Consider the following 18,269-nt stretch of genomic DNA (forward strand, 5'->3'; position numbering starts at 1 on the left):
GACGTTGCTTGTAGACTCCGCCTCCCAGCCACGCCCCTCAGAGTCCCGGATGTACTTCTCCGGAGAAGGGGTGGCGGGCTGGGCATCTCTTACCTGTTGTGTACGGCCGCTGCAGCTGCGGCGCACTTTTCAGCTAAGGATTTGAGAGGCTGAAGGGTGGGCGTGGCAACTAGGCAAACAAAAGTAAGCTCCTTTTTCTTTTGTTTTTTTGTTTTGTTTTGTTACTTTAAGTGAACTCTTTGGAAATTCTTACCACGGCCTCAAGAAAACAGTGTGCTAAAGAAAATAAATGTACCTCCTTAGATAAACTCTTGATAAAGTGCTGTACCTAAGTGAAATGCCTAATCCCCCTGCTTCTCGGAAGCTTCCCTAGGCGTCTAGGATCCGTGGCCTTTCGGACCTCCCATCTGTCTCAGTCTCCTTTTGTTCTCTGAGCCTAAGGACAAAGCGATCTCCAGCTAATGAGAACCTGCCAGGTGGAAGGTGAAGTCGAAGGGTCGGTCCCCTCAGGCAGTTTTTAGCAAGGCATCATTTCTGGGAGAGAGTTCTAATGTAAACGTGATTGATTTAACTAGTAACGTAAAAAATCAAAAAGATAAGTAGTTCATGTTCTTAGGGAGAAACCATCTAAATAAGCGATTGCTAAACAAACCTGTACTGTACTGTGTGTTGACGTCACATGGCAAAATTTAAAGTAAGCATCCACACAGATCGGATCCCCTTGTGCGCGGCAGTTCTTCATGGCTACAACACTACGATACTGGAAAAAAGAGAATATTTAGCTATTGAAAAGAAATCAAATACCATAAATTCTTTTTTTTTTTTTTTTAAGTAGTTTCCACACCCAGCGTGAAGGCCAACCCTGGGGTTGCACTCACAACCCTGAGATCAAGACCTGGGCTGAAGAGTCAGACACTTAGCTGACTGAGTCACCCAGGGGTCCCAAATACTATACATTCTTCATCGGGCTAACAGACCTTTTATTTTTCAAAGTTGCCAAAGAATTTGACTATGAATTTATGGCCCCTTTGTTGGTTAGAAAAGAAAACTGTAAGATTCAGTCCATCTTGGCCTTTGTGAGACCTTCCTTGTCCTCCCAGGACAATTAATCAGCCTCTCTACTGAAAATTGTTTGGTACATACTGCCCGAGGTTTGATCCCAGGCTAGACATTTCCTCCTCCTCCAGGAAGTCTTCCCCAACTCTCTGGGACTGGATTAAATGATTCAGTGCACCAATGTTATTGTAACATGTGTTATCCAGTACTGGGATGGCCTAGTTACTCATATATCTGTCCCATTGTGTTTTATTTCTTTGAAGGAACTCTGGATTTATCACTAGTATCTGGCATAATGCCTGTCCCATAAATATTTGTGGGACCAACGGATAAACAGTGAAAGCTTATTCATAATTTTGAATTTGTGCTTTCCCTTTCCTTCAGCTTAAAGACTTTATTTATTCTTATTTTTTAATGATTTTTTTTTTTTATTTGAGAGAGAGCACAAGTGGGGGAAAGGGGTAGAGGGAGAGGGAGAAGCAGACCCCTCACTGAGCAGGGAGCCCCACGTGAGGCTCGATCCTAGGACCCCGAGATCATGACCTGAACCAAAAGGCAGATGCTCAACCAGCTGAGCCACCCAGGCACCCCTAATTTTTTTTTTAATTTTTATTTATTTATTTATTTATTTTAGAGAGAAATCGAGAGCACAAGCAGGGGGAGTGGCAGTGGGAGAGGCATACTCCTCACTGAGCAGGGAATCTGCTTAAGATTCTCTCTCTTCCTCTTCCTCTACCCAGCCCCCCTAAAATAAATAAATAAACCTTGAAAGAAAGGAAGGAAGGAAGGAAGGAAGGAAGAAAGAGAGAGAGAGAAAGAAAGAAAGAAAGAAAGGAAAAGGAAGGAAGGAAGAAAGAAAGAAAGAAATAGAAAGAAAGAAAGAGGGGCGCCTGTGTGGCTCAGTTGGTTAAGCGTCTGCCTTCGGCTCAGGTCATGACCCCAGGGTCCTGGGATCGAGTCCCGTGTTGGGCTCCCTGCTCGGCAGGGAGCCTGCTTCTCCCTCTGCCTGCCGCTCCCTCTGCTTGTGCTCTTTCTCTCTCTCTCTCTGACAAATAAATAAATAAAATCTTAAAAAAAAAAGAAAGAAAGAAAGAAAAATAAGTGGATTCTCACATCTGCTCTGCATTGGATCCATTGTGGTATCCCATGTCCTGCAGTGCCTGTACAGTTCCAGAGTGCACCAAAAAGGGAAAACAACATCTAATCTATTTGTCTTCCTGGAATCTCTAAAAGGGTCTCAAGACTCCCAGAGTTTGAGAGCTACTATCCTATAGAAAACAAGGTTACCTGTCTAAGGTCAAAACTCCATGGCTCAGGGCGCCTGGGTGGCTCAGTTGGTTAAGAGACTGCCTTCGGCTCAGGTCATGATCCTGGAGTCCCTGGATCGAGTCCCGCATCAGGCTCCCTGCCGAGCAGGGAGCCTGCTTCTCCCTCTGACCCTCCCCCCTCTCACGTGCTCTCTCTCTCTCATTCTCTCTGTCTCAAATAAATAAATAAAATCTTTAAAAAAAAAAAAACAAAAAAAAACAAAACAAAACAAACAAAAAAAAACTCCATGGCTCAGAAAAGAGGATGGAGCAACTTTTCCCTAGTTCTAGAATCTGGATTAAGTGTAAAGCCCTTGAGAGAGTCAAAGTAGGAAGAAAAAGTAGGAGGGCTTCCACCTCAGAAGTGAAGTCTGAGCCCCCAACCCTCCTTATGCCCAGGAGACCTTAGGACCAGGAAAAGAATAGCTGCACTAAGAATGTAACTGAAATTCTTATAGATAATAAGAAGTGGAATGTCTTCTGTTATTTTTAGTCCTAGAAAAGACTATGGGACTAGAGATAGATTTTATTTTATTTTATGTTTTTAAAAGATTTTATTTATTTATTTATTTGACAGAGAAAGAGAGAGAGAGCACAAGTAGGCAGAGGGGCAGGCAGAGGGAGAGGGAGAAGCAGGCTTCTGAGCAAGGAGCCTGAGGCAGGACTCAATCCCAGGACCCTGGGATCATGACCGGAGCTGAAGGCAGATGCATAACCAACTGAGCCACCCAGGTGCCCCTAGAGATAGATTTTAAATTTTCTTTCTGTTCTTTCCTTTGATAGGTGTTATGGGCTGAACCGTCCCCCAGCCCCAACCAAATTAGTATGTTGAAGACCTAGTCTCCAGTTCCTTAGAATGTGACTGTATTTGGAGAGAGGTCATTAAGGTAAAATTAGGTCATTAGGGTGGGCCCTGATCCAATATGACTGGTTTTATTATAAGAAGAGGAGATTTAAAAGAAGGAGGAGGGGTAGGGGGAGGTGGAGGAGGAGAAGAAGAAGAGATTAGGACACAGACCCACAAAGAATAGATCATGTGAAGATATGGGAAGAAGATGGTCATCTAGGGCGCTGGGTGGCTCAGTTGGTTAAGCGACTGCCTTTGGCTCAGGTCATGATCCCAGGGTCCTGGGATCGAGTCCCACATCAGGCTCCCCTTGCTCTGAGGGGAGCCTGCTTCTCCCTCTGCCTCTGCCTGCCACCCGCCCTGCTTGTGCTCTCTCTCTCTGTCAAATAAATAAATAAAATCTTAAAAACAAAACAAAACAAAAGATTGTCATCTATAAGCCAAGGAGAGAGGCCAGAAGAAACCAACTCTGATGACACCTTGACTAGGCTCCTTTGTGAGAAGATAAATTTCTGTTGTTTAAATCACCCACTTTGTAGTACTTTGTTATGGCAGCCCTGGTAAATGAATACAATAGGTTACATGTTCACAGAATTAAAGGGTATACAGTGTAAAAACTCTCTCATCCCTATCTCCAGCTACCTTGTTCTCCTTCCGAGAGATGATCAATGTTAACAACTCTTATGTGCCATTTCAGATAGATTTTCTACATATACAAGTCATATATGTGCACGTTTTCTCCTCCCACTTTTACACAAATGATGGTATAGTGTTTCCAGTGTTCTGCCCTTTGCTTTTTTCACCTAAGTAATATGTCTTGTAGCTCACTCCCTATCAGTACACAAAGAACTTTCTCATTCTTTTTTACTCTTCCATAACTGGTAATAGACTTTTTTTACAGTTTTGGGATTTCATGAAATATGCAGCCATCTATAAAATAGATATTGATAACATTCTATTTCTTAGGTTGGGTGGTAGGCTCAGGAATATGTGTTTTATTAAACACGTGTTATGCTTCATAACAAATTATTATAAGTGGCAAGGAGGAAAAAAAAGCTCAGAAGAGGGAAATGAAAAGGGAGGGAGGAAACAGATGATATGTATGTGTATGTGAAATTTTAGTAAGGATGGGACCATAGAAAGCCTTCCTGAGAGGATGTCTTATAAGTAAATGACGTGAAGGAGGAGAGGGAGCTAATTATGGAGTTAGCTGAGACAAGAGTATTTTCAGTAGCAAGTGCAAATGTCCTGTGGCACAAGCAGGGAGTTTCATTAGAAAGCTATTGTAGTTACTGTAGTTATCCAGGTGACTAATGATGAGGATACCATCATTAGAGAGGCCTTCCTGTCTACCTTGTCCAAAACAAGTTTTGTCCATTATTCTCTTAACAACTTGTTTCCTTTTTACCATGGTTTATACATTTTTAAAAATTTGGTTGCTCAGTCAACTAGGCTCACCAACTACATCATAAACTTCTTGAGGGTAGGGGGTTCCTGTCTGTCATATTCACCTATGCATCCCCATTTCCTAGCACTTAGTAGGCACTCAGTAAAAATGTGCCATTTGAGTGAATGAATCAATCATTTTATATCTTTGTATTCCTAGCAGCAGCAATTGTGTTTGATCCATATAAAGAGTTCCATACAGGGATGCCTGACTGGCTCAGTCAGTAGAGCATGTGACTTTTGTCTCAGGGGTCATGAGTTCGAGCCCCACGTTGGGCGTAGAGTTTTTACTTTAAAGGGGCGCCTGGGTGGCTCAGTCAGCTAAGCACCCAACTCTTGACTTTGGCTCAGGTCATGATCTCAGGGTCCTGAGATCAAGCCCTGTGTCAGGCTCCCTGCTCAGCAGGGAGTCTGCTTCTCTCCCTCTCCCTCTGCCTCTTCTCTGGTTCTCTCTCTCTCTCTCTCTCTAAAATAAGTAAGTAGACCTTTGGAAAAAATTTTTAAATAAAAAATTTTAAAAAAGAGTTTGGGGTGCCTGGGTGGCTCTGTTGGTTAAGTGTCTGACTCTTGATTTTGGCTCAGGTCGTGATCTCAGGGTCGTGAGGTTGAGCCCCATGTCTGGCTCCGTGCTGAGCATGAAGCCTGCTTAAGGTTCTCTCTCTCCCTCTGTTCCTCCCCTGGCTCTCTAAAAAATAAATAAATAAATAAATAAAAAATTTAAAATGTAAAAAGTTGTTTAGGGGCTCCTGGGTGGCTCAGTCAGTTAAGTGTCTGACTCTTGATCTCAGCTCAGGTATTGATCTCAGCGTTGTGAGTTTAAGCCCCATGTTGAGCTCCATGCTGGGCATGGAGCCTACTTAAAAAAAAAAAAAAAAGTTTAATATATGTTTGTCGAATAGATAACACTTACATGCCAAGCCATTGTAATAAATGGGATGTGGGCCTGATCCATTAGGATAAAGAAAATAAGACTTACTGGTTGAGAACGCTGAAACTACACTTGCATGTTCGTCTGTGAATTTGAGTCTAAGTTTGGTAAACTATTAAAGGAAGATTGCAGTCCTTTCTGGAAGGACACCAGCTGAACAGGGGAACTAGGAGTCTTCAGCAACCTGGCTTAAGATAAGAGCGGGTCAAAGTGTTCCACTTCCAAGATGCATCAATCAAGGTCAATGAGCAAGAACAGAGCCTGGATATCCAACAGTTAGAGACACGTGAGGGCCAGTCTTCAAAGGCAGCTGTGACCCTGTACATTTTACTGTGAGCTGGGGATGTTCCATCTGAATTGTTTGTCATGTTGATGCTGCTTGGCTGCCTAGCTGTGAAGACTGGGAAGATATCGCCTCTCACATTCAATTCCTAGAATAGAATTAGGTGATAAATATACAATGAACAAGTCTAATTATATATCGGGTAGGAAGGAATGCTTGCCCATATTCAAAAAGGAGAATGTTACCCATTATGGATTTTTCATGGAAGGTTGACAGTTGGTGGTATGCACATTGCTTGAGTGGGATATAGTAAGAGCTTTGCCAAAGGAACTTTTCTAGAAGAACCATTCTGAAAAGAGGAGAGATGGTAGATATATATATTCCACCAAATCTCCATATTCTATGGAAGTTGTGGTCATTCTTAAATATGGTCTAAGATGCTCTGAGATATGTTTTCTGGTGTTAGAATCTCAAGCACCTTTGAGGCAAATATTGAGAACACCACAAGGAATTGAAAAATATTATTGAAACTCAGGTAGACACCTCTGAAAGTGTTTCCCACAGTAAATATCAGAGATAAAGGTAGGATCTAAGCTCTTTTGTTGTAATTTAGGGCATACATTTGAATCTAACACTAGTGCCCTCCCAATGAGTGCCTAAACTCAATAGGTGTATTTGGAATTTGAGGTCAAGCAAACACTTGTGACTTAATTTAACAGGATGTAGAAGGGGGAGAAAAGTCTTGGACTGAGGAGGTTTTCTTAAATTTTTATTTTATTTTTTAAATTTTATTTTTAGGTAATCTCTACACCCAACGTGGGGCTCGAACTCACAACCCTGAGATCAAGAGTTGCATACTCCATGGACTCAGCAAGCCAGGCACCCCTTGAGCCGAGGAGTTTTAGACGGGTGGGCAGAGTACAGTGCCCACAGAACCCAACAACCTTCAGGAAGAGTTTGGGCAACTTGTTGTGACTAAGGGTCCAAGTTGAAGTCAGAGCAGTGACCAGAGCTCTGGAAAAGTAAGTTCTGGCAGGTGAAAAAATAAACAACCTGGGAGGGGTCAGGCACCGGAAGTGGTTTTCAGTTGTTGGGCCAGGGATCAGATGTGGCCAGAAATCACTGACACTTCCTCTCCCTTGTCTCCCTGTGTCAGACTGCAATTATACATTTATTTGTATGCCTATGTAAGTATAATACATCCTTTCCAATAAACTATAAGGTGAGAGGCCAGATTTATTTTTGCTCACTCTTGTGTCCTCTGTGCCTCTTCTAGCGTCTGGTGCATGATGAAAGCACTGTGAAGGGAGAAAAGAAAGGAGGTAAAGGAAGAAGGAGAAAGGAAGAGAGGGAGGGAGGGAGGAAGGAAGGAAAAAAGATGAAAGCTAGTATTAGATTATAGAATAAGTTATATCAGGACCAGAGTGAGGAATGAAGACTCAAGCGGAGATTGGTCCTATGAACTAGTTCACGGGGAGGGCAGGAAGGTGACGCAGGGTAATGATAAAATACCCACATCAGCCTGGGAAGAAGGTGACAGTATTTTGTCCCAATATGTTGGGGCTGATGAGGTTTGAGGCTGTTTAAACAAATTCTATCGCTGAGGTGGCTCAGTTGGTGAAGGGTTGGACTCTTGATTTCAGCTTAAGTCATGATCTCAGGGTCGCTGGATTGAGCCCCACATCAGGCTCCTCGATGAGTGTGGAACCTGCTTGGGATTCTCTCTCTCTCCCTCTCCCTCTGCCCCTCCCCACTCGTGTGTTCTCTCTCTCTCTCAAAATAAAATAAAATCTTAAAAAAGAAAAACAAAACCCAACAACCCAAAACATATTCTACCCCTAAACTCTATTAGGTCTGGCAAATGGGGCAGCATGGCGGTGGGTACAGGTGAGCTTCTTTGTATAATTGCGGCCTCAGGGAAATGTCAAGTGGGTCTGGGCTAAGACCCTGTTCAACTTGTGGGGATTGTTCCCCTCCACCCTGAAGTCCCCAACTTCTTTGTAAGCTTAGCATGAGTAAGTATAAGGGTGTGTGTAGCCTAAAGACAACCAGTGCAACTAAGCCCCTCCTTCTCAATCAGCTCTCCAAATAAATTGGTTCTATTCTTTTTTTAGAAAATATTTTATTTATTTATTTGTCAGAGAGAGAGAGAGAGCACAAGCAGGGGGAGCGGCAGGCAGAGGGAGAAGCAGGCTCCTCGCTGAGCAAGGAGCCCAATGCGGGACTCGATCCCAGGACTCTGGGATCATGACCTGAGCCAAAGGCAGACACTTAACCAACTGAGCCACCCAGGCATTCCAATTGGTTCTATTCTTAACTTAAACGTCTAGTTAGACTACATTTTTGGGTATAAATATAGATCTATAAATTGCTCAAATTTTGTCTTAGTTATAGAATAGGAAAGAAACAAGACAGTTGGTGCCATTGATACGAACATCTCCATTTCTTTGCTAAACTTTTTACTTATTTATTTATTTATTTATTTATTGGTTGTCTTCATGGCAAATGTTAGCTATACCTAGTTTTTTAAATCTAAATTTTAGTTTGGAATTTTATTTGAAAATAAGGAGAATGACAACTTATATTTAGAACTTTGTACTTTAATGCAGTGTTTTCATATCAAGAAATTATTTTTTATGGAACTAAACTGGATTTAATTCCAATAGAATTAAATTCATTATCTCAAAAAAAGTGACTTCTTCCCTGAAGTACATCTAATTCATATCTATAAATGTTATTAAAAATATACACAAACAGGGGTGCCTGCGTGGCTCAGTCGTTAAGCATCTGCCTTCGGCTCAGGTCATGATCCCGGGGTCCTGAGATCGAGCCCCTGAGACAGGCTCTCTGCTCAGCAGGGAGCTTGCTTCTCCCTCTCCCCTCCCCAGCTTGTGTTCCTTCTCTTGCTGTCTCTCTCTCTGTGTCAAATAAATAAATAAATAACATCTTTAAAAAATATATATACACACACAGAAGGAATCCCCCAAATCTGGAAGAGGCTAATTTGAGTTGATTGTTTTGAACTCAGACCATATTTCCTCATGCTGTGTAGGATAACCAGGTTCTCCCTTGGTCCAGGAGACCTACTCAGTGCAGCCAAAGGACCATCAATATCTCTTTATCCATGTTAGCACTGGAAATGCCAGTGGTCATGGTTCAAAAGGAAACATTTTAGAGTTCCAGCATGGGATGTCAGGAAGACATCGTTATCTGCTGGAATCTAGATAAGGGGAGGTGGCATGCACCATCTTCATGGGGGCTGGTAAGGGAAATGAACTTCAGGCGAGGTGTTGGGGACCCAGTGGCAGGCATTATGGTGGCTGGGTCAGGGGTTGCGGAGCCATTTTGTGCACAGGTCATTAATAACTCAGATGTTTGAGCTGCCACCACCTTTTAGAAGCAAGTAAAATAACAAATGCTTCAGAATGGAAGAGAAGAGAATACCATGTGAAATCTTGGCTTCTAGTGCTCCCTTTGGAAAGAAAGACTCTCAGATTGTCTCCTCCAGAGACTTTGAGATAGTCTTTTTTTTTTTTAAGATTTTATTTATTTATTTGAGAGAGAGACAGGGATAGCAGGAGCCGGGAGGAGAGGGAGAAGCAGGCTCCCTGATGAGCAGGGAGCCCAGTGCAGGGCTCGATCCCAGCACTCTGGGATCATGACCTGAACTGAACGCAGACGCTCAACCAACTGAGCCACCCAGGCGCCCCCAGAGATAGTCTACTTTTTAATCCACCGTTGTTTGGTTTTCATTTGAAGAATCAAGAAAGATTCAGTGGGGAGAGGAAAAGAGGAACTCACCAAAAACACTTAAAATAATTGATTCATATTTGGATCCAGATCTGAAGAGGCTCATGCGTAAGGTATGTACGCTTCTTTGAGTACACTTGTTTTAATTTTACTTAAAAGGAATCACTGAAGAGTTTCAGCTGAGGCGGTGACATGGCTTTTGGCAAATCCAATTAACAAAACGTTGATTTTTCTAGTCAGACTTCTGTGTATTAATCAGATCTGTCTCAAAAGCCATTCATCAGGTTGGGGAGGGTGTCTTATTATGCGAAAAAGCTTTCTCATTTAAATGTAAATTAGACCTAGCATATCAGGAAAAAAGAAAGTTTCTGACATTTTTATATTCTGACAATACAAGGTCATGTTGCTCAAAAGAATCTGGATATACATACTACTGACCCCTGGATAATATGAATTAGCCAGTGTTTTTTTTTTTTAATGACTCAAGCACCCTCATTTAATTATCTTTATAGGAGTAAAACATCATTATTTTACAACCTGCATGCATAAAAACAGAGTAGGTTTTGCAGGTCTGACCTCATCTCCGCAGTTCTTTTCCAGCAGAAACATATTTCACGTTATTCTTGAAATATCATTATTTCTACCTGGGGTATTATTAATATTTGTTGGAATCCTAGCAAGGGATCGAAAAGGTGCATTTCTTATATTTGTTTCCTCTGGCAAACTTGTTTCTAGAATGGACATTTTAATGTACTTTTTAACTGCTTTTAGTTACCTACTGTGTCTGAAAGGAAAAGACTCACTCAAAATAAACTCAAAATAAAAGCTTTATGGTAATCATGGAGTTCAAGGGACTGGCAATGCTCTCAGTTTTTCTCATGAGCTCCCTGCTGTTTCTCACAGAGATTCTGTTTCAACTTGCCTGTACCCTCTTTTTGTTTTTCTAATGATTCTTCAGCAGCAACTTCCACCACCAACTGCCAGTCTTATTTTTTCATACTTGCCATTGAGATAGAATATATGCCACCTGTTATTACTGCTGTCCTTAAACTTGAAGGAATGAAGGCTCGGAAAGATTTAGTTGCCCAACATCACACAGCATTAGAAAACATTTGTTTCTATGGTTATCAGCTTATCAGATTTTTCTACCATAATATACGCCTTTAAAAATGTCTGATACAGGGCGCCTAGGTGGCTCAGTCGTTAAGCGTCTGCCTTCGGCTCAGGTCATGATCCTGGGGTCCTGGGATCAAGCCCCGCATCGGGCTCCCTGCTCCGCGGGAAGCCTGCTTCTCCCTCTCCCTCTCCCCCTGCTTGTGTTCCCTCTCTCGCTGTGTCTCTCTCTGTCAAATAAACAAATAAAATCTTTAAAAAAAAAAAAGTCTGATACATGCAATTAACATAAATGGACCTTGAAAACATTACACTAAGTGATATAAGCCAGACACAAAAGACACAAATATTGTATGATTCCATTTATATGAAGTGACCAGAATAGGCAAATTCATAGAGGCTGGAAAGGAGACTAGAGGCTACCAGAGGCTGGAGGGAGCAAAGGACAGAGATTACTGCTTGATGGGTAGAGTTTCTGTTTGGGATGATGAACCATTTCTGGAAATGGACAGTGGTGATAGCTGCACTCACAAGTATATTGTGAATATACTTAACACCACTGAAGTGTATACTTAAAAATGGTTAAAATGGTGAATTTTATGTTATGTGTATTTTGCCGCAATTTAAAAATAGCCAAAAAATGTTTGAGAGCAGTGAGGAGTATGTTACAGTGAAAAAAACATGAGATGGCTCTTTGCCTTAGTGAAATACTTTCTTTGTTTTTAAAAGTAAAGTGTTTTTGGGAGGCAGAGCCAGGGGCTGTGTCTATGAAGGGGCAGTACGAGAGGATCCTCTAGTGATGGAGCAGTTCTGTAGCTTGTATATGGTGGTGATTGAATGAAGCTGCACAGCTGATAACATTGCATAGAACCACACACACACACAGGAGCGCCTGGGTGGCTCAGTCGGTTAAGCATCTGCCTTCGGCTCAGGTCATGATCTCAGGGTCCTGGGATTGAGCCCTCTTGGTCGTAGGGCTCCCTGCTCAGCAGAGAGTCTGCTTCTCCCTCTGCCCCTCCCCCCAGCTCGTGCTCTCTCAATCTCAAATAAAAATTTTAAAAATCTTTAAAAACAAACTGCACACATGCACACACACACACACACACACACACTAGTGCATGCAGAATTGGTGAAATCTGAATCAGTTTTATGGATTGTATCATTTCTTGGTTGTCATATTGAAGGATATTATACAAACTGTTATCATTGGGGGAGGCCAGGTTAAGGGTATACCAGGACATCCATATACATTTTTTTTTTAAAAGATTTTATTTATTTATTTGACAGAGAGAGACACAACGAGAGAGAGAACACAAGCAGGGGGAGCAGGAGAGGGAGAAGCAGGTTTCCCGCCGGGCAGGGAGCCCAATGTGGGGCTCAATCCCAGGACCCTGGGACTATGACCTGAGCCGAAGGCAGATGCTTAACGACTGAGCCACCCAGGTGCCCCTCCATATACATTTCTTTGTAACTTCCTGTGCATCCACAATTATTTCAAAATAAAAAGTTAACACAAACACACAACACCGACAACCAAAAAGTAAAGACTGCAGTCAGATTGGAAACTAACTTGAGGGTAGATTTTATACCATGTCCTTGTTATGCGTGAGGAATGACCATTCTTCTTGAGAATTCTCTATTCTCCAGGAAGGCTCTCACGTGGCTTCAGTAACAGAGGATGACGCACAGTTACTGTCCTTTTTTGGAGCACGTATGCAATTTGTCATCACATTCTTTCCAAGAAGTTACATGAAAGACTTAAAAAAGATTCTGCTTTGTCCTTACCAAGGTTCTGTTAGAATCAGGAAATCATTGATTTGAAAATAACAGCGAGCTTGAGTTTTTACTTTCATTCTGTCTTGGTTAAAAACAAAACAAAACAAAACAAAAAACACGAAAAATCTTGGTGGCATGTACATGGTGGTTTTCAGGAAATCCTCAAGTAAAGATGCATTCAATGTTTGTTATCACTGAAAGCGTGAAAACAAAATGACAGGGAATTGATGTTTGTTTATTTGATTAAATGCAGTTCCTTATGTGTTTGTTTCTGTGGGAGCCAGTCAACGTCTCTGCAGCAGTAGGCCGGCAAAGGTACTGAATTGAACATCTCAATAAATCAGAGAACTTCGTTGTCTTCAGTTTGCCCTTCATCACATGAACACCCAAAAAGAGAGTATTAATACATTAAACCAGCAAAGGATTTATATGGGAACTGGATGCTAGCAATTGTTTAACAAGTTGAGAATAATAAACTTTTAAAACTGTAAATACTTGTTTAAAGAGACAAATGTTCTCACTCATATGTTGTCAGTGGAATTGTAAATTGGTACATTTTTCTTTGGAGGAGATGTTGGCAGTAAATACTCCAAGTCATAAAACTATTCATATCCTTTGACCCAGTAATTCAATTTCTGGGAATTTACCCAAAACAAATAATTAAAAAGAAGACAAACTATGTTATAAAGATGTTCCTAACAACACTCTATATAATAACAAAATCCAGAAAATAACCTCAATGCCAAATAATAAAGGAATGTTTAAGTAAATTATGGATTTCCAACCTAGGGGAATATTATATAGCTACGAAAACTGATAAACAAGCTATGTACCAAATGTAAAGGTGCTTATAGAACAATTCAAAATCCTCACAGCATTTTGAAGAAAGGTATGCATTTATGAATTATCTTCCACAGAAGAAAGCAAATTCTAAAGCACTTAATGAAGGTGGAAAGAAAACTCATGTCCTTGGGTCTATAGTATAGATTTTAACAAAATGCAAGTAAGTAGAATAAGTCCAAGATGTGTGGGAAAATTCAAACTTGGAGAAGTACTTCTCGATTTTTAATTATGTCCTGAGAAGAGGCACAACACACATTAGGACTGATGACTGGATTTTAATGATTGTGCATAGAGGGCAGCAAGCTATCTTTGGAATGCTCTGGATGTAATCACTAGTGTGCTTAAGATCACAAAATGATTCTCAAGGGTTGCTAACGAGCAGCAAACTGCCAGCATCTTGCATGTAGAGTCCCTTAGGAGCAGGAAAGTTATTTTGGAAGATTAAAATTTTTAAAAAATCACAAAGGTCCAGATTTGGCTGCCCTCAAATACCCTCCAGTGACAGAGTGGCCAAATCTCCCTTCGGTAAGCTGAAGGGGGGGAAATGATGATCTCCAGTCTTTTGTGTCTGCCTTCAGGGCAGATAGTTGGTAGTTCTAGTTAAGCATAATCATTCCCTAAATTCCAGGTGTTTAATTCAGCTCAGTAATGTTGCTGTACTGAATGGCTACATTCGGTAGGATTTGAAGCCGTGTCCACTTTCTTTGGCTACATCTTACCTTGAGTCCTCCCTGCTGGGCAGAGCAAGAGCATTAAGGCAAAGTACCAGACTGTTTCCAATTTTCCCAGGAGCAGAAGTAGTTAAATGTTTGGACTTGAATGGGATCTCCTACTAGGTTGCATGTTACAGAAAGGAGGAACTTAGGAGAGCGTGGAATCTTAGAGGGCTAAAAATTAAGCGGAGAAAGTCAGTATAACAAACTTGAAACCAAGGCTTGCTTGGGTGAACCACATGGAGTTAAACACACACACACACACACACACACACACACACGTACATCTGCACACAGGTTGATTGTTGTTCCAAAGCCATCAAAGCTTCAGGTTCAAGAGGAACATTTTCATAGAGGGATATGTCAGAAGAGGGCTTGGAGGAAGGATACGTGATTTATCCCGAACTTGAGAGGCTAAGGTACAGTTGGAGGTTGGAGGCAAAAAACCCTAAGTGGAATATACTGAAGACACAACAGGGAATTTTAGAAAAGAATGTGGGCGTTTGGAAGTCTAAGAGTGATACTCAAACAAGAAACACTATGATTAAAAGCAGTACTAGTACACTGGTAAACTACAAACATCTATATACTTACCATTAAGCATCCAAATGTTGCATGTTTTAGTTCATTGGCTCAGTTACACGATTTCGGGCAAGTTTTCAGTGTAGAAAGCCTCGTTATGGTGCACTGTTACATGAATCAGAGGTGAATGCACGGGATATGGATGTTGACATTAGCTTCAGGTTTGAAGAGGAGAACATAGAGTGGAGGCGTGTAGCAGAAGACTACGGGACAAGGGGCAGTAAAGCATTGCTGTCCTCACACTCCGCATCCCCAGAGGACCCTTCTGTGAACAATAGGCGCTTCTTGAGATGGAGAAACTACATTGGAATGATTGCAGCTCACCTTAGACTGGTCCCCCCTACAATGGAGACAATCTAGTGTCCTGTTGGGGTGGTGTTCCTATGGTTTCCCTTGGGGAGATTTTTCTTGGTTGTCATTCAGACTATAGCCTTACATTTGACAAGGGGCCAGCCTTTTTTGCGTATGAGACCCCTAGACCTGGGTCTAAGTACCAGCTGTTAGCTTCTTCCTTGACACCTTCTTTCCCATCAATCCACAAGTTCACAATTGCCAACTTTCCCTTGAGAATGGCTGAGAAAGAGAGAGAAGGAAGCTACGCTTGGAAAGAAGATTGCTTTGTAGTTTATTTACACCAGAATGTAAGAAAAAGTAAGCTATTAACAATAATAAATAACTGGGGGAAAAAAACACAGAACAGCCATAAAATGACACAGAAGGATGGCACGTGTGAGGATCAACTCGTTTGCTTTGCTTGTAGTCTATAACACCGTGCATTCCAAAACTTGGTCCCTCCGCAGTGGCAGTGGTATTTTGACTCAATATATGTAACTAATCAAGATCCCAGCTTGAAATGTAAACCCTAAAAGTGACACTTTGAAGCTACATTTAAGCAGCACAAGCATTAACAACAACTCAAAGAATCTCTTCTTGGTGATACATAGAAACTGAAGGGAGACTTGCAATTCAACAGACATGCTTTCAATTTTAAGCAAAAACATTGAGAGGTTTATCCTAAAGCACTTGTTAACAACAAAAGTATAATTAATAACAGCATCTGAAAAGTTCTTAGCATATTCACATTCCCTTATTGCACTAACTCCTAAAAAGCTTAAACACTTCTATTTCAAATGCAGATTGTTTTGAAGGTAGAACCCGGAAGAACCCGGTACGTGTTGCCTCCGCATGTCAACCCTGTGCTCTTGAGTTACACTTCAGTTTCAGCAAGGATGAATAGTTTTAAATGATCTATTTATTGATCAACTGCAGTCACTAAACAGACCTTTTTTTTTTTTTTTTAATTTCAAGCATTATGGCTCCGATGGCAGGTTGTCTGTCACCTAGCCTACTGAGTCAGATGATCAGAAAGAGACTAAAACTATTTAGACAATTGTTCTCTATTGGATTATCTGAGCACACACTATATGTGACTACATTATACTCTGGCCCTTGTGAAAAGTAAAATTCCTATTGACCGAAGCCAGCCCAGTGACCTTGTTGTTTCTGAGCCACGACGAGATGCGAAATTAAGCAAAATTGAAAAATCCACATACATACATTAGCCTTGAAATTTTCACAGAAAAATGACTTCCTGAGAAGTGTCAGAATCTTTTCTCTTAGGCCACTGTTTATTACAGTATCTTGAAAGAAAACCACATATTTCTTCTGGAGGTCTCGTGTTTTTTACGTGTCTGTGTTCATTATACACCTACAACTGCGCTCCTTAGAGATTTATTTTCACAATCCAAAACACGCCTAATAAATACTCCCAAATTAAAACCATTTCCCCCCCACATACAGATGCAAACCCAAAGCAGAAGGTTTATAAATGAGTTCACCAATGAACTCCTATTGTTTTGGTTATCATGGTGGTAACTGAAAAAAATGTCACAGACTTCTTTGTTATGCTTTTCCTTTGCTTTGTTTTATTTCAGCCCAATAGTAGGAAAATGAAATGGTCTCCAGAGCTCACCTCAGATAAAGTTTATGCAGTAAAATCACTGAGACCTTCTTATCCTGGCAAAGCACAGCCAAGCAACGATGCTGTATTACAGTCAACGAAAAACATGGGGGCATTTCGGAATTTGAAATCCATCCAAAGTAATGACATTTATGGTCACTTTGATGGTCTCCACTAACACCAGAGATGAAGATGGGGTGAACATTATGTGTTAGTCTATGGATTATTTATTTTAATTTGGCTACCAGAGACTTAAAACTGGTGGTGTCTGATTCACTATGCCATACATATATATATACACACACACACACGCACGCACACACACACACACGCACACACACACACACATATATACACACAGGTATAATACAATTTTGGTGAACAAAGTTGGAGATTTCCACATTGCAGACAGAGGCACTGAGTTAAAGATTCTATTTTTCCCCAAACATGCTTAATGAATTCAAGTCTCTGTTTTTCTTCTTCTAAGTTTCCATCATGCAACCATTTAATTTCCATCCTTATAGGAATTATTAATGTTCTATATACACATTCATCACAGGCTTGTATCCCACAATAAACAAACTCATGTATGGAGAATATGAAATGACACTTGAAAATCAAGAGAGATAAAATACTGAAGTCGTTTATGCCGTGTGATGACTGGATTAAATATTCAAAGCAGCTAAGAGAGTATCTGCACTCCCCACCCCATTTAAATGCACACAACCACATGTGGACAGGAAAAACTGAACATACTTTAAGAGCACACGCATATGTTGGCTAAGAATCACACTATCATCTGCAGCTTTGAAATTGATGTCTGTGGTACTGAACTGGCTACAAGAGAAAGAAAACTCACAAAAGGAAATCAGAAATTAGCTTTCTAAAGCATACAGCATCGTTGACCTCAATAGCAGAAGCTACTTTACAAAAAGAAAAACGGCAATGGTGTTAATGGGAAAACTAGGTGCCAGATGTGCTTACGACCTGCACAAAATAAATCTGTTCTATGCAAAAATAATGATCCCACCCCATCCTGATTTCAACTGGCAAACGGTAAGCAAATACGCATACTACGTCAGTGTCTCCTGAAAGTAGAATTTTGTGTTCTAAGGCCAACATTCTCTTTAAGTACTACTGTGTGGGGAGGGGACCACTGAGAAGTCCAAGGGGTCTGAGAAGATGAAGATTTCCCACAAGCAGAAATCATGCTACGATTACCATGCAAGGATCTCTTACTACAATGCTGTCGTTCTTAGGGAAGAGATGCACTGTCCACCTAAACTACTTGCAACTGGTTTCCTTTGAGTTCTGGGTTTATTTATTAAGCGAAATGTCAACCTGTAGATAAAGAAATGATCTTGACAGTCTGACGTATGACTGAGAATACTCGGTGCTGGGTTCGTGGGACCAGCGCCTGCACCACGGGAGAGTTTATCGATTTGAAAGACGCTACGTAGCATGTGCTGAGCACTGAGAGAGAGAAGCAGGCAGGGTCCACTGGCTGAGAGGCTGTGTGGGAAGGAGGACATACTCCTTGGTTTATGTTGTTTCCTTTGGAATCTGTGTTTTGGGAAGGTCCCTTTCCTGAGGTTGGAGGTTACGGTCAGGAAGGCTAGCTGGGGCCTCGGAGTTGCCCAACTACCTTGTTGTCTTCCTCTCTTG

General features: G+C 41.3%; 1 long non-coding RNA gene across 1 annotated transcript; it reads left to right on the forward strand.

Annotated features, from left to right (window-relative positions):
* Positions 1 to 53: 53 nt before the first annotated feature.
* Positions 54 to 9,725, forward strand: LOC144380880 (uncharacterized). The gene is made up of 3 exons (XR_013445165.1): positions 54 to 183; positions 6,666 to 6,889; positions 9,627 to 9,725. It is a non-coding gene; the product is annotated as an uncharacterized LOC144380880 (long non-coding RNA).
* The last annotated feature ends 8,544 nt before the right edge of the window (positions 9,726 to 18,269 follow it).

Source organism: Halichoerus grypus, chromosome 2, assembly GCF_964656455.1.
Source record: "Halichoerus grypus chromosome 2, mHalGry1.hap1.1, whole genome shotgun sequence".
Taxonomy (NCBI): Eukaryota; Metazoa; Chordata; class Mammalia; order Carnivora; family Phocidae; genus Halichoerus; species Halichoerus grypus.